This window comes from Elgaria multicarinata, chromosome 22 (assembly GCF_023053635.1).
Source record: "Elgaria multicarinata webbii isolate HBS135686 ecotype San Diego chromosome 22, rElgMul1.1.pri, whole genome shotgun sequence".
NCBI lineage: Eukaryota > Metazoa > Chordata > Lepidosauria > Squamata > Anguidae > Elgaria > Elgaria multicarinata.
Window position 1 is genome coordinate 3,394,851 of NC_086192.1, and position 21,597 is coordinate 3,416,447.

Consider the following 21,597-nt stretch of genomic DNA (forward strand, 5'->3'; position numbering starts at 1 on the left):
CCCTATCCAAGGCTCCTTGTATTCTTTTCCTCTTCACTTGAGACCAGGAGTTGCAATGCTCACCATTTCATGTCTACAGGAAAGGGCTCCAGCCCAAGGAAAGGTATATTGCCTTTAAGGATTCCCTCTACTCTTTTCCCTGCTGTCTGTGTATACTTTTAAATCTCAGAAAGTCTATTTTTCAGTCTTGAAACTTCTTCTAAGCTTCCACTTGCTCATCTAATTTCCCCCAAAACGAGCTTGTGCATTTGTATCAATTTCAACCTCAATAAATCGTTACAAGGTAGCTTCTGTGAGCAGTACTGACTCCATTTTGAAGTAACCCAAAACCCCACCTACAGACTGAGAGCATTCACAAAAGGCCTGGGTCAAGTAACCATTTCCTGATAGACGTCTTCAAATGCCTTCCCCAGAGACAAAGGGAGGGGTAAAACTAAGCAGAATATGAATGCTGGATGGCAAGAGTCATACCTGGTCATACACGTGCTGATGCAGCCCTGTTGCTGAACTCCAGGCTGCATCAAGTACAGCCATCATCCCAAATCACCCTCTTTTGTTCCAATAGCAAGTCGATCTTTAGATAAGATCATACAAAAACCCTCAGGTTTGGGGGGAGGGAGAAGGAGGCTAGCGCTCTCGCTCTCTCTTGAACCGGAAACCCAGAATATACTACACATTCCAGCTTGCACGAGCAAGCTGCCATGGATGAGTGCTTCGCCTCGCCGTATTCTTTTCCTCTTCACCTAAGGCCAGGAGTTGCAACGCTCCCCAGTTCCTGTCTACAGGAAAGGGCTGCAGCCCAGGGAAAGGTATATTGCTTTTAAAGATTCCCTCTACACTTTCCCCTGCTGTCTCTGTGTGTATGCTCTTAAGTCTCAAAAGGGCTATTTTTCAGTCTTGAAACTGCTTCTAAGCCTCCACTTGCTCAGCTCATTTCCCCAAAACTAGCTTGTGCCTTTGGATTTGTTTCAACCTCAAGAAATGTGCCATTGTGGCGTTATCCCCTTCAGTGCTGTAAGTTTCTTGAGTAAGAATCGCCTTACTTAGCCACAGACGCTCTATTGCCAATGTCAAAAGATTCCTTATATGCGGGTGTAAGTCTCATTAGAATGTGTGCAAGTTTGTACACGGGTCTAATGAGAGCACATCACATAACAGTTGTCATTGAAGCGTGGGTGATCATGTTGTCTGAACCCAGCCATGCTAACAAACTGTAGTTTATTAACCACAAACAACCCATGGAAAGAACTCATGTTTGTTGTGGGGTGCTGTACTGTGAGGTTTTTCAGCTGGATTCAGACAGCATGATAACCCACATTTTAACAACAACCCACTGTTCAACGACAACCCACACTGAACCCATAGCCAACCCGAGTGTAGGTTATCGTGTTGTCTGAACCCATTCTGTCAGGATTTCCCCATCTCCTAGTTCTAAGTGCTTGTAATGCCATTTTGTAATTTGGTAGCCTTACCTCAGATCTTTCAGATTGCAGAGACCGCCTTCCTGGGATCAAGCGCCCATACATTTTCAGTACATCCAGGGTCTCACCCAGGTGGCCAAATGCAATCAGGCCAATGGCTTCTGCGATTCCCTGAACAAAATGACACATGTCAGTGATGATCTCTCCCCTTCACAATCCTTGTAGATGACAGTGACCCTGTTCAGATGACACATTCCTTACTCCATTTCCTCTTTAGTCCCCGCCAGGGGTAATGTCAACAGAGAGCCCGGTTCGTTGTTTGTTTGTCTTCCTTTGAAGACAAACTTCCTTTGACGGTAACTCACTTTCTTAGGTTGTATCCAATGATTGTCTAACTGAAGTCTCACTTATTTCAATGGGCCTTCTCTAAGTAGGAGTAGGATCTTAGCCAGGCAATGAACCAGGCCGTTCCACAGTCTGGGAGCAGCGGAAGAAAAGGTCCTCTGGGTAACAGTTGTTAATCTAGTTTTTGCTAGCTGAAGTGGATTCTTCCCAGAGGACCTGAGTGTGCGGGGCGGATTGTACGGGAGAAGGCAAACTTAAAGGAGGGGACTGAAGAGGATCTCCTGGGGCAGGTATGCCACCACATTGGTGTCACAACCGAGAAGGCCCTGCCGCTTGGGCCTACCTGCCACACTGCAGTTGGCGGGGTGACCAGGAGTTGGACCTCCGATGGTGGTCTTTGTGCAAAGGAGCGAGAATATCAGAGGTGGCAGTACCCAGATCCCAAGCTTATTATTATTATTATTATTATTATTATTATTTGCATTTTTATACCGCCCAATAGCCGAAGCTCCCTGGGCAGTTCACAAAAACTAAAACAATTCAAAGTGAAAAAGAAACAGTATAAAAACATGATATAAAATACACATTAAAACGAATTAAAACATACCATACATGATTAAAACATCCTGAAAACATTCTAAAATTTCATTGGAAAGGCCTGCCAGAATAGGTCAGTCTTTATTGCTTTTTTAAATTCTAAAAGACTGTCAAGTCGACGAATCTCCTCCGGCAGGCCATTCCACAGTCTGGGAGCAGCGGAAGAAAAGGTCCTCTGGGTAACAGTTGTTAATCTAGATTTTGCTAGCTGAAGTGGATTCTTCCCAGAGGACCTGAGTGTGCGGGGCGGATTGTATGGGAGAAGGCGATCCCGCAGGTAGACTGGACCCAAACCATGTAGGGCTTTAAAGGTGATAACCAACACTTTGTACTTTTCCTGGAAACTAATCGGCAGCCAGTGAAGAGATTTTAAAACTGGTGTAATGCGCTCACCCCTAGGTGTACCAGTGACCAGCCTAGCTGCGATATTTGGGACTCATTGAAGTTTCCGGACTAGGCACAGAGGTAGCCCCATGCAGAGTGCATTCCAGAAATCGAGCCTCGAAGTTACCAGCGCGTGCACGACCCTCTTTAGGTCTTCCAACTCTACGAAGGGCCGCAGCGGCCGTATCAGCCGAAGCTGATCGTAGGCATTCTGGGCTGTCATTTGGAGCTACGGAGCCAGAATCACCAATTTAGCGTTAAACGGTGAAGCTAAAGGAAGCGCCCAACATTTGAGGCAGCAAGGAGAATGGGCAGCCGTTTAGCAGAGCAGGAAACCTTTGGAGGGTGATCAGAGTCGGAGGAAGTCAAGATCACAGGCACAGAATATCACAAAACAGGCAGAAAAATAGTTAGGGCACGGCTGCAGAGAGCTTTAAAGAGAAGAGATTTGAAGAAGCACCACGTTTTAAAATCAGTTTTATGTATTGGATAGTCTTTTTATATTTGACGCTGTTCCCCGCCTCGATCCAGACGGAGAGGTGGGGAAGAAATAAATCATCACCAAAACGGTGACGGATTTTGACACCGGGCAGAGATGACAGGACTGAGGTGTTACCTGGCCAGGGCAAAGGGAAGATGGCTGTCGAGGCCAGCCAAAGGAAGCACCAACCAGCTTTCCTTAAATGGACAATTGGAAAGACTTAAAGTATTTGTCTCTTTGTCTTGGGGGGAAGGGGCATCTTTATGACCACAGACGGAAAGCGCGCCGTGGTATTATCTGCAGCATTAGGAAATGGGCTTTGGTCTGTCTGTGTCACACGGCGATGGACACCCCCCTAAAACCCGGCTTCTCCGTGTTTGGAATAAACATACTTCTGGGTTGGGGAGTGTGGGGGCAGACTAGAGCTACCCATCATCAACCTGGCAGGTGCTGCCCAACGAATGAGGGAGGCTTGTTTTCCACCCCTGTCCAGGCTTCCCCCGGCTAGAGCATCATTCTGAATAGAAAGTAACTAACGCACTAGAAACAGTAGTTTCTTCAAGGAACGGTAGAGACTCGCTCCCCACGAGAGCGCCCCACCAGTGCAAATAATAAGCCCCCGCCCGTCGGGGAATTTGAGCTCCACCCCTGCCTTTCTTCTTTCCTGCCACTTCTCCCTGCTCGCAATGACAGCCTCCCCTCGTCCCGATCCCACGGAAGATCGCTACTTTGATACAATGCAAATGCGCAGTTGTACAATTCCACGGGAAAGCTTAATGCTCCCTGGTTGCAACTCTGAAAACGCTCACATTCAGAAATGCGCAAATGCACAAAGCAAAAAGAGAATATTTTTGTTGTTGAAAGAAACAGAGGTACATGTCAAATAGGGGGAGTACGGGGAGAATGCTCAATTTTCCATGAAGAAGGAAATAACCCAAATGATTCAGGACAACAAATAATAATAATAATAATAATAATAATAATAATAATAATAATAATACATTTCTTACCCGCCTCTCCACTTGGATCGAGGCAGGGAACAACAGTGAATAAAACATCCTTAAAACAGCCTAAAAACGTTCTAAAATTCCACTGGATGGGCCTGCAGGAAGAGATCAGTCTTTATTGCTTTTTTAAATGCTAAAAGACGGTCAAGTTGACGAATCTCCTCCGGCCGGCCATTCCACCGTCTGGGAGCAGCAGAAGAGAAGGTCCTCTGGGTAATGGTTGTCAGCCTTGAAGACTGGCTATGAGAGCTTCTCACCACCACAATTCTGCCCCATTCCAGCAAACCGTCTGGACTTACAGTTTCCTGCCTGTTTTTATTCTAAACTTCAGAGAAGCTCAATAACAGAAACGGCAGAGAAGCGACGTAACGCAGCAATAAAGAAGCAAGTCATCATGGTTTTTAACGGGAATGGTCTAGGAGAAGGAGGGAACGGGCAAGAGAAGGGGTAGCCCCACCTGTTGACCATGTTACAACCAGATCACAGAGGCATGCCCAGGATTTAAGGCGGAGGAATTGCAGAAGATGACTCTACAGTACAGTGGCTTTTCAAGACCGAAGCAGATGGTTGGGAGAACCCTGGCCATGCCGTCGTGTGCTGCAAACCACCTTGCAATGCACACAAGCCGCGGGAAATCCCCCGTGAAGACAGCCCTTCGGAGCGGCTAGCAATGACAAAAATAGGCGCGCTTGTGCTAGCAGGGACTGGAAGCCCAGGACTTTGGGGGAATCCCAGGCATCTACTCACCTCTCTGTCTGCTTCATCTTTTGGTGCCAAGCGAAGAAGCAGCTGCAAATATTCCCTGACTAAGTCTTTCTGCTTGGAATCTCTCAGTTTCAGCCCGTAGTATTTATAAAGGGGAATCTAAGGGTTGGAGAAAGTCTCAGGTTAGTCACAAGGTGATATCAGCAGACCAGGAAGAACGAGACAGGCAAAGAATACAAAATACTAGCATACTCATTCTTTAAAATTGGACTCCTATATGCTCAGCCACCAACGGCCAAACTTAAATAGACATAAAGAAGAGGGCGTATGACTGGCTGTAGGGCCCTAAGGAACATGTGTAAGCTGAGGGGATTCAGGAAGCTCCCTTCCACCAGGTGAGACTATGCTACCTGAGTTCCTTTTAACTGCAGATGTCACAGAATGAGCTTGGTAGCCTTGTTTGTTACATTTATATCCCACCTTTTTTCCTCCAAGGAGCAAACATGATTCTCGTCCTCTCTACTTTATCCTCATAACAACGCTGTCCGGTAGGTTAGGGTGAAAGTCAGTGACTGGCCTAAAGTTCCCCAGGGAGCTTCATGGCTGAGTGGGAGCTAGAACCCGGATCTCCTGAGTCCCAGTCCAACCCTCTAGCCACTACATAGAATCATAGAATAGCAGAGTTGGAAGGGGCCCACAAGGCCATCGAGCCCAACCCCCTGCTCAATGCAGGAATCCACCCTAAAGCACCCCTGACAGATGGTTGTCCAGCTGCCTCTTGAAGGCCTCTAGTGTGGAAGAGCCCACAACCTCCCTAGGTAACTGGTTCCATTGTCGTACTGCTCTAACTGTCAGGAAGTTTTTCCTGATGTCCAGCTGGAATCTGGCTTCCTTTAACTTGAGCCTGTTATTCCGTGTCCTGCACTCTGGGAGGATCGAGAAGAGATCCTGGCCCTCCTCTGTGTGACAACCTTTTAAGTATTTGAAGAGTGCTATCATGTCTCCCCTCAATCTTCTCTTCTCCAGGCTAAACATGCCCAGTTCTTTCAGTCTCTCTTCATAGGGCTTTGTTTCCAGACCCCTGATCATCCTGGTTGCCCTCCTCTGAACACGCTCCAGCTTGTCTGTGTCCTTCTTGAATTGTGGAGCCCAGACCGGGACGCAATACTCTAGATGAGGCCTAACCAGGGCCGAATAGAGAGGAACCAATACCTCACGCGATTTGGAAGCTATACTACTATTAATGCAGACCAAAATAGCGTTTGCCTTTCTTGCAGCCATATCGCACTGTTGGCTCCTATTCAGCTTGTGATCTACAACAATTCCAAGATCCTTCTTGTTTGTCGTATTGCTGAGCCAAGTATCCCCCATCGTGTAACTGCCTTTGGTTTCTATTTCCTAGATGTAGAACTTGGCATTTATCCCTATTTATTTATTTATTTATTTATTACATTTTAATACCGCCCAATAGCCGAAGCTCTCCGGGCGGTTCACAAAATTTCATTCTGTTGTTTTCAGCCCAGCTGAAACATCCCACTGGCTCTCTTGTGCATGCAAAGTATGCACTCTGAACACTGAGCAATGGTCTCTCCCCAAGGGTGGAGCGGGGGGCAAAGCCTGCTGTTACGATGCTGCCCTTTCCACATGCATGTTCATTGCCCGTCTTCCAAATGGCCGTTGCCACATTTCTTACCTTAGAGGCCCCTTCCAACTCTACCATTCTAGGACTCTATGGCAACGGGAGCTTCCCTCCCAAAGCTCATAGCAGCAATGGGGCTGGGGATTTTCAGTGGGAAGGCGGGGGGGGGGGAGAAAGTGTGTGCTGAGCACCAATTGCAGGAGCCTTTCCCCTCAGCCCATCCTCTTCAAAGCACACACCTGTGCCCAGAGCGGGCAAAATGATGCTGGCATAATTAAATCGACCCCTCCACCTCATCATCTAGGCCCAGAATTTACCTTGTCCTGGCTGCCTGGCTTTTGCGGCTCACGAGCTGCGTCACTTGGCAGTGCTGCGGATTTCCACCGAACGTGTCTGGAACCAGCAGCAGGAGGCCGCTGAAAGAAACGAGAATGGGAGTGAGAAAAGTGTTCCCTCTCTGAGGAAAATATCGTTTTCCCCCCTTCAGTATTTTATTCAAGATAAAAATATATTTACAGTTATTTCTGCAAAGCATGATTACAGTCATTAAAAATACTAAAAAGTTTTAACCGTAAAACATTATCTTATCTATTTTATATATCTATGAGCAACGTGAGCAAACGGTCCCCCACTTCGGCTCTCTTAATTTGCCTTAAAACAAATTTTAATTCTTGTGTTCTTGTTTTGGAGTTGAGCTCCAAGGCTGAGCTTCAAGCCAAATATTTTTTAATAGCTATCAATCTCGTTTTGTCTGTCCTAAGGCTGTCTTTAAACATTGCCGAAACAAATAATCGCTATCTACAGCTCACTCTCAGTTTTAATCGTTTTTCTTTTCCTTTTTGGCTCCCTACTGTACGGAACATTGGTTTGACAACTTTTAAAAAACACAGTCTTCTCGTTTCATCTTTTTACCATATTATCCTTATTCCGGACAATACAACGGAGCACACGAGCCAAATTAGCAGTTAGAGGAGGAAGCCTGGCTATCTTGCCAGAGCAGAGATTATGGCCACAGCTAGACCGAAGGTTTCTCCTGGGATCATCCTGGGTTCGCCCCTGCCTGAGCACTGGATCCCCTGTGTGTCACCTAGGTGAACAGGTTCGACCCCTGGACGATCCAGGGATGAACCTGAGGTCCAGCTATGGCCTAGGTCTCTGAGGAAATGTCTTGAGTGCTTGTAAGGGCAAGTTACCCTTTATGCACAGCTTTGCACGGCTTGGGATGGACCTTCGTTTGACACAGCAAAGACTTCAGAAGTGAAGTTACAGAGCTGACAGCCATGGGCCCATGATTAGGGTGCCCATATGAAAAGGAGGGCAGGGCTCCTGTATCTTTTAACAGTTGTGTTGAAAAGGAAATTTCAGCAAGTGTCATTTGTATATATGGGGAACTTTCCTCTTCATCACCACAGTTCAAGCTGCAGGTGCCCTGCCCTCTTTTAAATCTGCTCACTCTAGTATAGCTCCTGCAGCTTGAACTGTGGCGATGAAGAGGGAATTTCACCAGGTTCTCCGGATATACAAAGGACACCTGCTGAAATCCCCTTTTCTCTGCAACTGTTCCAGATACAGGAGCCCGGTCCTCCTTTTCATAGGGTCACCCTAGTTCCATGATGTCCGCACAGTCCGAGCGAAGCGATGCCCACTGGCACCTCTAGCCATGGCTCCTGCCCTGGTGACCCCAAGAGCCCCCTGAGGGAGAGACGTCTGCTCATTCCACTCCCCTGGGGGGTGGCTGGGGGAGGTCTGCCCCGAAGCAGCGGGGAGGAGCAGTCCTAGAACGGAGTCCCTCGGCCTTTTAATCTCCCCCAGCTTCAGACTATATGGGCTGCAAAACTATGTGCTGATTGGAGAATTCTGCTCACAGTGGCTGAAGATATAACTGTAGACTTCAATTAGATCAGCCTTCCTCAACCTGGGGCGCTCCAGATGTGTTGGACTACAACTCCCAGAATGCCCCAGCTGGCTGGAGCGCCCCAGGTTGAGGAAGGCTGAATTAGATGGATACATTGACATTAATTGAAATTAATTGATGTGTTAAATAATAATAATAATAATAATAATAATAATAATAATAATAATAACCCGGAAGTGCACACCCCAGACCCCCCTTATTATGCATGCCGAGTTGCAGGTGTCTTGGCCCTGGAGCTAGATTTACACCCCTGCCTTTTTAGCCATAAATAAGCTCCCAAATTGCCTCGTGCAAAGAATCGGAAATAGAAACGGTTACGATTAGTTTAAAAACGTAACCGTAAAAACACAATGACACAAAACCTTCAGTTTGTGAAACCTGAATCCTTTGCTCCCCCTTTCTCTCTCCTTTGCTTTCCCTCTTTGAACTCCCCTGTTTCAATTGTGTGCTTTTCAGGCTATCCATTGGTTATCATGATTTAGGCGCAATCTTCTGCGCGTTTAGGCCGGGGGGGAAAGTCCTACAGCTCCCAGCATTCCTTGGGCATGGCTGGCTGGAGCATGCTGGGAATTGCAAGACTTCCCCCCCCCCTGTCTAAATCTGCATAGTTTTGTGCCCCAAACATCCCATGTACACTGATGGGGTTGTCATAACTGTCCTAGGCCGGATCTACACTAGTCTTCTACCGTTGCTAGTGTCCCTTTCTAACGTGGTTCTCTGTATCGGTTCTCTGTAGCTGTAACGTTACCGAAGGGCACATGGCTCCATCCTTTCGTTGCTGGGTTTGCTCCGCCCACTGCCTACCTCATTCCTAGCCAGCAGAGCAGAGCAAGTCATAAGCACACCCTCCCTCCCTCCCTCCCAAAACATCTTAACCCCAGTTGCCCAGGGAATTGCCTGAACGAACAGGAGCCAGCCACTTTGCTGAAGCTAAGCAGGGTCTGGTCTGGTCAGGGTTTGGGTGGGAGACCCAACTGAAAAGTTTTAGCAGACGCCGCATTTAAGCCCCGCTGGTCATGAGTTTGGGACTTTGGACCCTTGTTAATTTTCCTGCAGGGAGCTACAGCTCCTTTGCAAAGAGGGGCGAAATGTTTTTTTAAAAAAATCATAAAAAATCAACCGATGACCCAATTTGATTCAAATTTTAAGGGAGGATGCAGGGGAGTACTTCACAATCAAAGCAGATTCTAAGGTGGAAAACTTCTGAGTCCTTTGCATACAATTGTCAGTGATTGCACAGTATAAGGCTGGTGTGATTGATCTGCTGTAGCAGATGAGATAGCAAACGGGGCGAAGGAGGGAGAACAGGAAGTGGGCGGCGCAAACTCAGCAGCTCTGGGTTGCGAGAGGAGAATTACCGGTATAAGGAGGCACATGAATCTGCAGCCACGCTGGAACTAAGAAACAGAACCTGTAAGTATGACTCCTTTACAACGTCGGAGACCCAGGGTCACGTGACGCTATGCGTCACAGTACCCCATTCAAAACGTTAGAATAACACCAGTGTAGATTCCCACATAGTAATAACAGTAAAATTGTTGCTGATTATATAAAAGAAGAAGGGGCATCAAGGAAGAACCTTCCAGGTAGCATCTGGATATCAGGTTTCTGCCACGTTGGTTCAGCATGTTGGTACAAATAGTCAGACGCACCTGGAGAGACTGGAAGAGATGAGTCAGGATGGTGTTGAGAACGTCCCTCTCCTCCATCCTCTCCAGACTTTCTTTAAGTGTTCTCCCTCTCAGGTTCTTCTTGTCCCAGAGAAACCTGAACGGTTCATCAGAAAGTTCTTGAGGAAGAAAGGGGTGGGTGGGAAAAAAGGGGCAGATAGATGAAGCAAGCAATAGGGAGAAACGTCTTCTTCATCAAAGTTGTTGAAACTTTAATTAAAATTAATTGATGTGTTAAATAATAATAATAATAATAATAATAATAATAATAATAATAACAACAACAACAACAACAACCACAACCCTGAAGTGCACACCCCAGACCCCCCTTATTATGCATGCCGAGTTGCAGGTGTCTTGGCCCTGGAGCTAGATTTATAGCTGAAGATTTTAATTGATACTTAAAATGGCAAAGTCACCACAAGGTGATTTCACCATGTCAGACTTGCAGGCTATATTTCATCCGAGTTTACTTTCAGGATGCTCAAACTGGTATTTATCATATTGGGGCAAACTCTGTTTTTTCCGTGTGTGTGTGTGTTAGTAATGTGGCCAGTTCCAGCCCTCACTCAGTGGGGGGGCATTCTAAAGAAATAATTCATCACTGGTGGCTTCTCATGTTATCCATTCACTGCTCTTTGCTGTAAGCTACAAGGAGAACTGCAACTGACCTTCCAAACTTTGGAGAAGGGACGGTGGTAAGGTGACCATATGGAAAGGAGGACAGGGCTCCTATCTCTTCAACAGTTGCGATGAAGAGGGGATTTCAGCAGGGGTCATTTGTAGGTATTCAGCACCTGGTGAAATTCCCTCTTCATCACAACAGTGAAAGCTGCAGGAGCCCTGCCTAGCATGACCAGATACAAAAGAGGGCAGAGCTCCTGCAGCTTTCACTATTGTGATGAAGAGGGGATTTCACCAGGTGCTGCATGCCTACAAATGACCCCTGCTGAAATCCCCTCTTCATCACAATGGTTAAAGATACAGGAGCCTTGTCCTCCTTTTCAAACAGTCACCTTAGTATATCACTTCTGGTACATTTGCTTATGTTTCATCTAGGGGTGTGCACGGACCCCCCGCTCCGCTTCTCTTCCAGATCCGTGATTTGTGGATCGGGCCGCTCCGCCCCGCCCCCGCTCCGCCCCGCCCCCGCTCCGCCTATATCTGCTCCGCTCCGCTGCGGAGCTCCGGATCCGGATCGGAGCTCCGTTCCACCCCCCCATAGGCTTGCATTATGCTAAATAAGTATACAACTTTTTTCTGTGAAAGTTAGAAACCTCAAGTTTGGCACCATGACACCTCATGGATGTATACACACGCATGCCAAGACTCAAGGCAATCCCATCATCCCCTGATTTTGGGGGAATTTATGAAAATCGGGCACCCCATTCACACCCCTTTCGATAGCTCCGTCAATTTGCACGTTAAAAACCTCAAACTCGCCACCATGATAGCTTATCCAGGGATACACACGCACGCCCAGACTCAAGGCAGTCCCATCATCCCCTGATTTTGGGGGAATTTATGAAAATCGGGCACCCCATTCACACCCCTTTCGATAGCTCCGTCAATTTGCACGTTAAAAACCTCAAACTCGCCACCATGATAGCTTATCCAGGGATACACACGCACGCCCAGACTCAAGGCAGTCCCATCATCCCCTGATTTTGGGGAATTTATGAAAATCGGGCACCCCATTCACACCCCTTTCGATAGCTCCGTCAATTTGCACGTTAAAAACCTCAAACTCGCCACCATGATAGCTTATCCAGGGATACACACGCACGCCCAGACTCAAGGCAGTCCCATCATCCCCTGATTTTGGGGGAATTTATGAAAATCGGGCACCCCATTCACACAGGGCTGTTGTTGGGAGGATCCATGTAATGGAGAGGAGGATTACGTACACTGCTTTGGATTCCTTGGAGGAAAAAGGCGGGATATAAATAAATGAACATGAAAAGTGTTGGGGGGTTTTGGCCGAATTACCTGGATCTGCAGGCATGGTGCTTTCAAGTCTTGGAAACATGACCTGCTCCTTTGGCATCTCGGCCAGACTTTGAGGCAGGTCCTTCTCTTCCGCCCTCGTCACTGCAGCAGGCTTTTTGGGCTGACGCTGCAGCAGTTTAGGGAGTACCAGGGCCTGTGCCTGGGCCTTCCTCTTGGCATCAGCAGATGCTGTGGGACTTTTCACCAGCAGCGGCAAGAGCTGTGATGTCTGTGATGCCTCGCGGACACCCGGCTCCTGCTGGTCCTCAGCCCTGCAGTCCGCGCCCTTCTTCTTCCCCTTCTGAAACTTCTTCCTCCTGCAAGAAAGCCAATGGCCTGATAATTAGTTCGCTAATTACCTTTGATTTCTAGCCCGTTCTACCAAAAAAGCTTCAGGGGCACTAACGGGAAGTCTGTATTGTCCTGAGTCACTTCATTCGTGGTTGAACCATCAAAAACATAAAAACAACAATATAAAAACAACAGTATCCATTTAAACAACAGGTCTGAGGTCCATTATAAAGCAAACTTAGCATTGTTAAATGCTATTAAATGCCTTGCCCAGTGTTATGTTAAGAGTTAACATAAGTGTGAAGAGAGACTGAAAGAACTGGGCCTGTTTAGCCTGGAGAAGAGAAGATGGAGGGGAGACATGAGAGCACTCTTCAAATACTTCAAAGGTTGTCACACAGAGGAGGGCCAGGATCTCTTCTCGATCCTCCCAGAGTGCAGGACACGGAATAACGGGCTCAAGTTACAGGAAGCCAGATTCCAGCTGGACATCAGGAAAAACTTCCTGACTGTTAGAGCAGTACGGCAATGGAACCAGTTACCTAGGGAGGTTGTGGGCTCTCCCACACTAGAGGCCTTCAAGAGGCAGCTGGACGACCATCTGTCGGGGATGCTTTAGGGTGGATTCCTGCATTGAGCAGGGGGTTGGGCTCGATGGCCTTATAGGCCAGTTTAGAATCAAAACAACCAGGTTGCCGGAGTGGGCCCTCGTCTATACGACGGCAGTATTGCTGCGCCTGGCAGAGCGAGATAGGGTGCAGCTGCATTGACGCTCCTTCCCAGCGTCTATACCGCAAGGAGCGCAGTTGTGGGTTTACAGGCACTGCCGCCGGTGCGCCTGCCCACCCGAGGCACCTCGGAGCAACTGCGCCCCCTCCTCTTTCGTAAGTGTGGGTGTGGGTGTGGGTTTAATGGGAAAAGTTTTTTGACTGGGGGGGAAGGAGGGGAGGTGCGACCCTTCGCACCTGAAGATTAATAATGTAAAAAATGGGGACAGGGAAGGGGGGCGAGGGAGAACGGGGCAGCCAGAGCGAGCTCAGAGGTAAGAGAGCTGACTGCCCGCTGCCCTGTTCCTCCCCCTCCGTTGTGTTCCCAGCAGCGGCAGCTGACTCCATGCTGCCCCGTTCCTCTCTCTCCAGCTGCTGCTGCCGGGAGCACCAGGGAGGGGGGGGGAGGAACAGGGTAGCTGGCTCTCCTCCCTCTGAGCTCGCTCTGGCTGCCCCGTTCCTCTCCCCGCCATCTCCCCCTTCCCCCTTTAATCCCCCCCCCTTAAAAAACCTCCACAGAGGCACAGAGCCTGGCTCTGAGCTAAAAAAGTTGGGGTAAGTGCCCAACTTTTTTTAACACGGAGCTTTCGAGAATTGCCCCTGGATCCCTTCGGAGTGGCGGCTGCATCATGTAACTCACCTGCTGCCACTCCGAAGCTACCCCGGAATAAAGTGCCCGTGTAGATGGCCCCTGGGTGAGAGTTCAACGGCCAGCTCAGCTCCTTGCTGTTCTTCGATTGCAGTTGGTTTTGTCCCCTGCTGCTTGTGCCTTTATATTGTACTTTTATACTGTCTTTTCATACTGTTGTTCGTTTTATACTTTGAGTTGCCTTCATGGTTTTAAACTTATGTAGGGTGACCCTATGGAAAGGAGGACAGGGCTCCTGTATCTTTAGCAGTTGCCTAGAAAAGGGAATTTCAGCAGGTGTCATTTGTATATATGGAGAACCTGATGAAATGCCCTCTTCATCACCACAGTTAAAGCTGCAGGTGCCCTGCCCTCTTTTAAATCTGGTCACTCTTTTAAATCTAGTATAGCTCCTGCAGCTTTAACTGTGGTGATGAAGAGGGAATTTCACCAGTTTCCCCATATATACAAACGACGCCTGCTGAAATTCCCTTTTCTATACAACTGTTAAAGATCCAGGAGCCCTGTCCTCCTTTTCATAGGGTCAGCCTAACTTATGTAAACCGCCCAGAGAGCTTTGGCTATTGGCCAGTATAGAAATGCAATAAATCAATCAATAAATACGGCTTCCTACTTATCGCATCTACCTACATTGTTGTGACAGGTTGCTGATAAACCAAAAGGAGATTCACGAGGTGGAAGATTCCCTTGCTGGGGCACGGGGAAACTTGCGTTTCTGAAACACTGTGAAAGGAACAGTAACTATTAGTAATTCTGGCATATTCTGGTCTTCGTATAAACATTCTAGACTAGTTTTCTGCTGCTTCTTTGGATTGCAAGATCTGAGCCTTGGATTTCCTGAGTAACAGATAATTATCTTAACCAGTACAAATTTGGTAGTGGGGTGTGTGGGTGTGGGTGTGGGTGTGGGTGTGAAAAAATGTAATCATTTCTCGGGGTTGTTCCTGCACGAACGACGCCCCTCCCCACAACACACAATCCAACTTGAACATCCATCTCAATCTTCCATATGTCAGGATTTATTGCAGCTACTCAACTACTGAAAGGAAAAGTGCTTTGCACGTTTTAAGAGGCTTTCTCTCCCTCACCTGTTCCAAGACTAAGCCCTAGCGCTGAAAACAGGTTCTGGGACTACGTGGGGCTGCCTTTGAAGAAGGTTCAGAAGGTGCAGCTTGCACAAAATGCGGCAGCTTCGTTGATAATGGGGACCAGGAGGTCCGAACATGTAAGAGCGACTCTGGCCCAGGTGTATCAGCTCCCCTGTATCTTTTCAAGCCTGATTCAAGGTGCTGGTTCTAACCTATGAAGCCTTACATGGCTCGTAAGCATGCCTTACGATACCACAATACCTGCTGGAACACCTTTCCCGACATGAACCTACCTTGACACTAAGCTCAACATCTAAGGTCCTCCTCTGAGTGCCTACTCCAAGGGAGGCTCAGAAGACGACTTGACAGGTATAACTGAAACTTGGTGGGATGACTCCCATGACTGGAACATAGCAATTGAAGGATATAACTTGTTCAAAAAGAACAGAAGAAATAGAAAGGGAGGTGGGGTTGCACTATATGTTGAAAATACCTATCCCTGCGCAGAAATACAGGCGGATCAGACTGGGAGCCCCGTCGAGAGCATCTGGATTAAAATAAATGGGGCTAGGAATAAAAAGAATATGATAATCGGAGTCTACTACCGACCACCCAATCAAGGAGAAGACGAGGACGAAACTTTTGAGAAACAAATTGCCAGTGTTTCAAGGAAGTGTGATGTAGTAGTGATGGGGGACTTCAATTACCCTGATATCTGTTGGGAGACCATTACTGCCAAAAGCGGCCCTTCCAAGAAATTCCTGACATGTATGGGTGATAACTTTCTCCTACAGAAAGTGGAGGAAGGAACTAGAGGATCGGCAATCCTTGACTTGTTATTGACCAATAGGGATGACTTAGTGGATAAAGTGGCAGTTACGGGAACTCTGGGGGAAAGTGACCACGTCATACTTGAATTCTTGATTATGAAGGAGACAAAAGTCGAGCTTAGCCATACACGTACTCTGGATTTTAGGAAAGCTGATTTTAATAAACTCAGAACTATAATAAGTAAGGTCCGGTGGCAAGGGAGCCTAATGAGAAAAGGAGTGCAGGATGGGTGGGAGTATTTAAAAAAGGAAATTTTAAAGGCACAGTTACAAACAATTCCAACCAGGAGAAAAGATAGAATACAACAGAGGAAACCAATGTGGCTCCACAAAAAGCTTAGAGATGACCTGAAAACAAAAAGGGATACATATAGGAAGTGGAAGGAAGGCCAGGCTACAAAAGAAGAGTACAGACAAGTGGCGCAGAAGTGCCGAAATGGCGTCAGGAAGGCTAAAGCTGTGAATGAGCTGAGATTAGCGAGGGATGCTAAAAGCAATAAAAAGGCTTTCTTCAGATATGTGAGTAGTAAAAGACAGAGGAAAGAAATGGTGGTTCAACTGCTTAATGAGGATGGCAAATTGATAACAGACGACAAAGAAAAGGCTGAAGTGCTCAATTCCTACTTTGCTTCGGTCTTCTCCCAAAAGCAGGTCTATGACCCCCCTGGAAAAAGTGAAGCAGAAGATGAGGGGGCAGGATTGCAGTTTGAGATTGATAAACAAATGGTCAAAGAACACCTAATTTCCTTGAATGAGTTTAAATCTCCAGGGCCCGATGAACTGCATCCTAGAGTAATGAAGGAGCTAGCAGAAGAACTCTCAGAACCTTTGTCTATTATCTTTGCAAAATCATAGAAGACGGGTAAGGTGCCGGACGACTGGAGGAGAGCTAACGTTGTCCCTATCTTCAAAAAGGGCAAAAAGGAGGAACCTGGGAACTACAGACCAGTCAGTCTGACATCCATCCCTGGGAAAATTCTGGAGCAGATTATAAAGAAGTCAATCTGTAAACACCTTGAAATCAATGCAGTGATTAATAGAAGCCAACATGGATTTGTCAGGAACAAATCCTGTCAGACTAATTTGTTCTCATTTTTTGATAGGATAACCTCCCTTGTGGATTGTGGGAATGCTGTGGACGTCATATATCTTGACTTCAGCAAAGCTTTTGACAAAGTACCACATGACATTCTGATTAACAAACTAGCTAAAAGTGGGCTAGATGGAACAATTATTAGGTGGATTCACAGTTGGCTACAGAATCGGACTCAAAGAGTACTTATCAATGGGACCTTCTCAAACTAGGGAGAGGCAACGAGTGGGGTGCCAGAGGGCTCAGTCCTAGGCCCAGTGCTCTTCAACATTTTTATTAATGCAGGGAACGCTGATCAAATTTGCAGATGACACAAAATTGGGTGGGATAGCTAATACCCTGGAAGACAGAAACAAACTTCAAAGTGATCTTGATAGGCTAGAGTGCTGGGCTGAAAACAACAGAATGAAATTTAATAGGGATAAATGCCAAGTTCTACATGTAGGGAATAGAAACCAAATGCACAGTTACAAGATGGGGGACACTTGGCTCAGCAATACTACAAATGAGAAAGATCTTGGAATTGTTGTAGATCGCAAGCTGAATATGAGCCAACAGTGCGATAGGGCTGCAAGAAAGGCAAATGCTATTTTGGGCTGCATTAATAGAAGTATAGCTTTCAAATCACGTGAGGTACTGGTTCCTCTCTATTCGGCCCTGGTTAGGCCTCATCTAGAGTATTGTGTCCAGTTCTGGGCTCCACAATTCAATAAATAAATAAATAAATAAATAAATAAGAAGGATGCAGACAAGCTGGAGCGTGTTCAGAAGAGGGCAACCAGGATGATCAGGGGTCTAGAAACAAAGCCCTATGAAGAGAGACTGAAAGAACTGGGCATGTTTTAGCCTGGAGAAGAGAAGATTGAGGGGAGACATGATAGCACTCTTCAAATACTTAAAAGGTTGTTACATAGAGGAGGGCCAGGATCTATTCTCGATCCTCCCAGAATGCAGGACACGGAATAATGGGCTCAAGTTAAAGGAAGCCAGATTCCGGCTGGACATCAGGAAAAACATCCTGACTGTTAGAGCAGTGCGATGGTGGAATCAGTTACCTAGGGATGTTGTCAGCTCTCCCACACTAGAGGCCTTCAAGAGGCAGCTGGACAACCATCTGTCAGGGCGCTTTAGGGTGGATTCCTGCATTGAGCAGGGGGTTGGACTCGATGGCCTTGTTGGCCCCTTCCAACTCTGCTATTCTATGATTCTATGACAGACACAAGGGAGAGGGCCTTTTCTGAGTATCAATACTACTCGTTTGTAGTATTGCTGAGCCAAGTGTCCCCCATCTTGTAACTGTGCATTTGGTTTCTATTCCCTACATGTAGAACTTGGCATTTATCCCTATTAAATTTCATTCTGTTGTTTTCAGCCCAGCACTCCAGCCTATCAAGATCACTTTGAAGTTTGTTTCTGTCTTCCAGGGTATTCGCTATCCCACCCAATTTTGTGTCATCTGCAAATTTGATCAGCGTTCCCTGCATTAATAAAAATGTTGAAGAGCACTGGGCCCAGGACTGAGCCCTCTGGCACCCCACTCGTTGCCTCTCCCCAGTTTGAGAAGGTTCCATTGATAAGTACTCTTTGAGTCCGATTCTGTAGCCAACTGTGAATCTACCTAATAGTCGTTCCATCTAGCCCACTTTTAGCTAGTTTGTTAATCAGAATGTCATGTGGTACTTTGTCAAAAGCTTTGCTGAAGTCAAGATATATGACGTCCACAGCGTTCCCACAGTCCACAAGGGAGGTTGTCCTATCAAAAAATGAGATCAAATTAGTCTGACAGGATTTGTTCCTGACAAATCCATGTTGGCTTCTAGTAATTACTGCACTGATTTCAAGGTGTTTACAGATTGACTTCTTTATAATCTGCTCCAGAATTTTCCCAGGGATGGATGTCAGACTGACTGGTCTGTAGTTCCCAGGTTTCTCCTTTTTGCCCTTTTTGAAGATAGGGACAACGTTAGCCCTCCTCCAGTCATCCAGCACCTCACCCATCATCCATGATTTTGCAAAGATAATAGACAAAGGTTCTGAGAGTTCTTCTGCTAGCTTCTTCATTACTCTAGGATGCAGTTCATCGGGCCCTGGAGATTTAAACTCATTCAAGGAAATTAGGTGTTCTTTGACCATTTGTTTATCAATCTCAAACTGCAATCCTGCCCCCTCAACTTCTGCTTCACTTTTTTTCCGGGGGGGGTCATAGACCTGCTTTTGGGAGAAGACCGAGGCAAAGTAGGAATTGAGCACTTCAGCCTTTTCTTTGTCGTCTGTTATCAATTTGCCATCCTCATTACGCAGTTGAACCACCATTTCTTTCCTCTGTCTTTTACTACTCACGTATCTGAAGAAAGCCTTTTTAACTAACTTTCTTTATTGCGATCTATAGATCCATAAAAAGAGAAGCAACAAACAACAAACAACCAAACACAAGAATCAGACATGAAATCAGACAGTTAGAGCTATTATCAACTTTCGTCTAATACACAAAGAGCTCTAATCCTGGCCGCCGCTGTAAGTTATTTAGCAACAGCCAAAGTTACACTTGAGGACTTATCTTCCAACAGAAACTTAACATAAAATTTGCCTGAAGTTCTGGACAGTTTGCTCAACAATGGGGTAATCATAAGATGGCGGGCCTGATTATAAAAGCTACAGGACAGAAGGATATGCTCCATCGTCTCCACCTCCGTATTCCGACAGGGGCACTGTCGTTCCTGATCAGGGACATCAGCATATCTGCCCTGAAGTAATTCAATAGAATAAACATTGCATCTGGCCTTGGAGAAGGCAATACGATATTTAGCGACCGACAAGTTCTTTAGATAGTCAGCCAGCTGAAGAGGCCCAACGTAATGAACGTGCAATGCACTGGGAGAGCAAGAAACATGAGAGCGAGCGCGTAAGTCACAGAAGGCTATATCCCACAGTCTTTGTTTGATAGCTTTAAAAGCAAAATTCAAGCCCAGATTAAGGAGGAGGGAAGAGGAGAGACCTATTGAAGCTGCCTTCCTGGCAAGAAGCTTGGACCAGCTGTTCACGTAGTTGTCCTGAGCCAGACAGGGAAGCAGACCTGAGCCCCTCCCCAAAAGACTAACTTCCATCCAAAATTTTAAGGCAGACCACCAAGCCCTAAGCGAAAGAGAGCTTTCCCCGGTTTCCAACAAAAGTACCGAATTAGGGACACACTTTGGGAGTTGAAGAAGGGTCCTCAAAAACCTTGTCTGCAACCTATCTATCTCAGATGTTAATCCCCCTATCCAGATATTGGAGGCATCTAAAAGCTGGGCTGCAGACTTGGCATTAAACACTTTGATGGCAGATGGTATAAACATTCCCCCTTTAGTGAAGAAAAAGCGTGTTATTACAGCTGAACTGACTGAAGCTTTATTAAGGGTGGCCGATCTATGGGCACTCCAGGACAGGGTATGATGGAATAGCAGCCCCAGGTAAGAGAAAATTTTCACCTGTTCCAGGATTTGCCCATCAAGGGACCACCGGCGTTGAGAAAATCTATTTTCAAAGACCATGACTTTAGATTTCTCAAAATTAATTTTCAGATCGTTGGTCAAACAAAAGTTGGAGAATTTCATTAAAAGATGTTTCAAACCAGGTCTAGAGCGGGAGAGAATAACAGCATCGTCTGCGTAAAGTAAAATAGGAATCTTCCTTGCGCCAAGTTTGGGCAAGTGTCCTTCATGGTCAGACAGGGCCTCCTCAATATCATTTATGTATAGGTTAAATAGTGTAGGTGCGAGGATACAGCCCTGTCTTACTCCTCTAGACATAGGAATTTCATTTGAAAGCTGTCCCTGTGTGCCACATCTAACTTGCATCCTGCTGTCGCTGTATAGAACCATTATAAGATTAAGAAGTCTTTTGTCCACCAGGATTTTATCTAATTTCTCCCATAGTTTAGTTCTAGGGATGGAGTCGAAAGCGGACTTCAGATCCATGAAGGCGACAAACAGTTTGCTACGTAGAAACTTAAGATGTTTCTCGGCTAGGTGAAAAAGAATCAGACCATGATCAGAAGTGGAGTGATTCTTTCTAAAGGCAGCTTGGGCTTCCGTGACAACATTATTGGCCTCGAGGATGTCAGTTAGTCTATTAGATAGAAATTGCGCATAGAGCTTGCCTATTATTGAGAGGAGGCTGATAGGTCTAAAATTCCCAGGATCCTTTGGATGTCCCTTTTTGTATATCGGAACCACAATTGCGTGTCTCCAACTGTCAGGGATTTTGCCAGATTGATTTATAACGGTAAAAAGAGCGGCTAACAAAGGGGCCCACCAATCCTGATTGATTTTAATAAATTCAGCAGGGATAAAATCTATGCCGGGTGCCTTACCCCCTTTAAGTTGTTGGATTAATTCAATCACTTCCTCCTTAGAGACTGAATTCCAGGGGGGGAGGGAAGAGAAAGTGACATCCTGCATATCAACCTGAGCTGATTGTATAGTGTCTGGGTCGGTAAAAATGGCTCTGAAATGATCCTCCCAGACCAGAGCTGGAATTGTACAACTGGGTGCTTGGCAGTTGGATCGTAAGGCGCCCGACACAATCTGCCTAAACATTTTTGAATCATTATTCAAGGAGGCATTTAAGAGCAGGGACCAGGAGTTTCGTTCAGCTTGGCGTCTTTTTTGGGCTATGAGGGACTTATATTGCTTTTTTAGCTGAAAATAGGTCGAAGGGAGATAATTGTAGCCCGATTTTCTGTAGG

The 21,597-nt window shown here is 46.4% G+C and overlaps 1 pseudogene; it reads right to left on the reverse strand.

The window, feature by feature from the left end:
- LOC134412774 (maestro heat-like repeat family member 5) overlaps positions 1–13,559 on the reverse strand; it is a 51,657-nt pseudogene extending 38,098 nt beyond the window's left edge.
- Between the last annotated feature and the right edge of the window lie 8,038 nt (positions 13,560–21,597).